This window comes from Lathyrus oleraceus, chromosome 5 (assembly GCF_024323335.1).
Source record: "Lathyrus oleraceus cultivar Zhongwan6 chromosome 5, CAAS_Psat_ZW6_1.0, whole genome shotgun sequence".
Lineage (NCBI taxonomy): Eukaryota > Viridiplantae > Streptophyta > Magnoliopsida > Fabales > Fabaceae > Lathyrus > Lathyrus oleraceus.
Genome location: NC_066583.1, coordinates 362706025 through 362710380, shown reverse-complemented (window position 1 = coordinate 362710380; position 4356 = coordinate 362706025).

The window sequence follows — 4356 nt, the reverse complement described above, 5'->3', positions numbered from 1 at the left end:
AAGCTAACATTCAAAACGAAACTAACTAAACGGTTCCCGTTGAATACAACGGACGTGAGGGGTGCTAATACCTTCCCCTTGCGTAACCGACTCCCGAACCCTGATATTGGTTGCGACGACCATAATCATTGTCGTTTTGTCTTGGGTTTTATCGATATTTCCCCTTTCCTTTTTAGGAATAAATAAAGTTCGGTGGCGACTATGTTCAGTCCATCAATGCGAGCGTGCGACCGCGCTTCGCTTAAAGTCGTATCCCCATTTTTCAAGGTGCGACAGATGGCGACTCTGCTGGGGACATGCAGACAGCTTGTTGGGACTTCCCCAGCGAGATGGCGACTCTGCTGGGGACAGGAACATCCCTAAGTGAGTCAACCCTAGTTCAGTTAAGTTTTCGTATGTGTGTTAGCTTTGTTTGTTTATTTTTCTTCCTTTGTTATATGCATTCTTTATCTTTGTTTTATCGCATTTTTATATCTGTATATATATCTATGTGTGGGTGTTGGGATTTTGATATCATGAATAAAGCTCTACACCCGAGCTTTGGAAAATAAAGAGAAAACACATAAGTTAGAATTGGAAGTTGTGTAGTGTTAGTCCCCAAGGGCCACTCCTTGCGTGTCTAGCATGAAGACTCCCCTAGAGTAGACCTGTTTGTAGATCTCGTTATAAGACAGCTAGCTTGTTGCATAATGTTGATTCATGAAGGGTCCATGACTCTAGGAGCCCCTCTTAGAACCAGTTATTACTTTGGTGGTTGCGTAATGATGGACTCCAAGGGCCTCTCCTTTTTGCACCCAATATGAAAACCCCGCTCAGAAGATACCTTTCGTCACTCTTGTCATAAAGCGGCTAGCCTGTTTTATGATGTTAATACAATTATGGTCCAGGACTTTGGGAACCCTATCAAAAATGTAGAAACTATCCCGTGAGTGGGTTTATGGGTAGAAATCCTAGAACTATCTGTTAAGGAGCCTACCTAGTAGGGTGTTCTGAGTTACTCATGTTATCCCAGACTCTAACTACCTGCATTGCATTTTATTTGCATACCAAAACACAAAATACAATGCATTGCATCCATTCATATATCGTTGCATATGCATTTGTCATCATGCATTTCATATCATTTTTCGAAAATACCAAAAAAAACTCATCCATCCTTTGTCCATGATCAGCAAAGTGATTCTCAACACGCGTTTAGAACAAAGGACCATGTCTCGGGAGATGATGGACGAGCTAAGGAAAAGCCAAGAAGCACTGAAGGAGGAACTTAATCTTTTGAAGAGCCAAATGAGATGGGTCTTGGAAACCCTGCAAGTCTTATTGAGAAAAGAGGGTCACCCAATATACACTGCTGCAACAAAGAGAGCTACTACTCCACATCCATCTAGTGTTACCTCAAGTCAAGGGAAATTCCATGTGGAAGCTCCTCATCTACCGGCATATGGCCCTCCCTCAAGACGTCATCATCAACATCCTCTGCCTATTCCTCCTCAAAATCACCGAAGTCAGGTTCAGAACAAAAATCAGAATCAGAACAAGAGGAACAAAAATCACAATGACCCAATTCCGGTGCCATATAGCAAGCTCTACCCACAGCTGGTCCAGAATGCTTTGGTGACCCCTCGAGCTCTCACACCTACGTCACCATACCTGCCATGGTACAATCCAAATGCAACATGTGAATTCCATAAAGGAGCATTGGGACATGACTTGGATTCTTGCTTAGCGCTAAAAGCCTTGGTACGAGAATTGATTAACAAAAAGAGCTTAGTCTTTGAAGAAGATCGCCTGAAGATCAAGTGCGGATACCATACTGGAACAATGGGGCACTCAATCAAGGAATGCAAGAGCTTTAAGCTCAAGCTGCAAAGATTGATTGACATAAGGTCACTAACACTCAAGGAGGAAGGCTCGGGTACATATACCTTGATTTCTGGGTCAGGTAATGAGAAAGGGAAAGGACCCTTGAAACCCCTCAAGGTTTTGTTCCACAAGGAGGATGTCAGGGATGTGGCTAATGAGCTATCATTGTTTCCTGGTAAGAGCATTGAGATACCGCCTTGGATTTCCAATGTCACGACCCATACCAATGAAAGAAAAGGAGAAGTGAGTATTGGATCCGAGAAGGTCGCGTTCAACAATGAGATAGAAGGAAAAGAATTTGAAGATCATCATGCCAATGTCAAAAAGCTTGGTTATCCCAACCTTCAAGTTTGAAGAAGTCAATTCCCTAAAGCTGGCAATCATTTGGTTGTTTCAACACTTCTTTTGTAGTTTCTTTGCATGTTGATTGTTATTTGCTTTTAAGCATTGTTGTTTTATTTGAACTGGTAAGATTAATGAAATGTTTATGCATCTTTTGAATTAATCCATTTGTATTCACTCGTTTTTCATTTAGGTTATAAACAAAAATACTCCTCTCATTCACTTTTGTTTTTCAAACCGTTGTGTTAACAAAGATTGGAAGGAGGATGATGAAAACGAAACACCTGAAATTTTGTGGTATGCTTTTGAGTAAAACCTTGTCGATGATGTAAGGCATTGTTTCAAATCCCCAAACACTGAAGAGATAAGGAGTTAATCCCTAGTCAACCACTTTGAGCCTAGAAGTTGATGTTTATTTCGGATCTAAAACCCTTAATCTTAACCTGGGGCAGGGTAGTTATGTTCAAATAGTTTGATCGTGCATTCAATCTTCCAAAAAAAATCGTCCATATGTACACCCTCCAATTAGGTTCAACCACATGTTATCCTTCGCGCACATGTTGAAGTGTCGAAGAAGTTAAGAAAAGCTAAAATTAGTGTTGGTTGATCCTCATCCACCAATAACCTGGAAGTCAACACGTAAAAAAACAGAAAAAGTCCGCTAAGTCAAATACCACAAAATGACTTAGGCAAAAGTTAGGGCATCCTGATGGACCGAAAGCTTCAAAGAAGCGGTCCAGGCAAATGAAAAAAAACAAAAAAGGAGGTCCTCAAATCCTCAACAAAAACAAAATAAGGTGACTGCCTTTTAAAGAAAATCTCACCTTGAATCCTCATTTTCACTTTCGCACCTTCGAAGTCAAATGCGTGTATTGAATTAACTGAACATAGGAACTGGAGATCATCAAGAAGAAGGAGTGGGTAAAAATAAATTTTGAGCCTTATATCCTTTTGTTTCAAAAAACCGTGAACCAGGCCACGTTACAACCCTTAGAAGTCCTAATTGAGACAGGGTTTATTTTGAAAGCATACTACAACAAGGTTGTGTTAACCTGACTCCAAACGATTTTTGTTAATCATTTGATGGCACCAACTTGCATACTGTGAATGACTTGATCACCATTGTGTTCTTATCAACGACTCGTTCATTGTATTTCACCCATTCATATCAATAAACTTTGATTTCAAATCTTCGCATAAGCATTGAATTAAAATTACCATTTTTGAATGAACAATCTTATTTGCGAGTCAACACTTAGCATCAAAGAAATTCCATATGCAGTTGAGGAAATTGATAAAGTGAAAGAAGTCTAGTCAGGGGAAAATCACTTTGAGCATCAGTTAATTCGAGCTAATCACTCTAAGGGTCATCTTGCCAAGAGTAATTCGCTTCAAGACTCAGACCGGGGCAAGCCACCCCAGAGCTCAATAAGTCCAACTATCTGAGGAAAGTCAATCAAGAGTCTACCATTCCAACATTTGGTTAATCAAGTTCAGACCATTGCAAGTTTCAAACACTTGGGGCAAGCCATCTTGAGATCGTCTCATGTCAAGCTGTTTCAAACTCACTTCCAAGGTGAACATTTTCAAAGACCCATCAGACTATGGCAAGATGAGCCACAGAGGGGCAAAACCTCTTTCTTCATGCTTTCAAACTGCTCAAACAAATTCTGCCATACGTCAACAACTACTGAGTTTAAGACGAGTGCCCGAAAAACTATGCTAGCATGATTCATTAATCCCCCAAAAGAGTCCCATTGGCTAAGTTGTGGTGTCAAGCTTGATAGAATTCTCCTTTGATAACGTCTATCATAAAATATTTGGTTGAGTTATCGGTGTTGAGGAATCATGAGCTTCCATAAAAAGCCTTTACAACTCCCTGTCCACTCAGGTGTCAGCATTTTCATATCATGATCATTCATATATCATACATAAAAAATTCAAATCATGCATAGCCGAAATGTACTTCGTGCTCATTTTGCATTGACCTAGGTCTTGTTGTTGATCATATATCCTTTGACCTCTAATTCTAGTTTGTCTTTGGTGCCCTTAAACCAACATCCGGTTTTCGCAGTCATTTTCAAGTCCAATTGTTGTTGAGCATTATTCAGGTCATACATGAACCTGTTGTTGAGCTTTATTCCATTACCA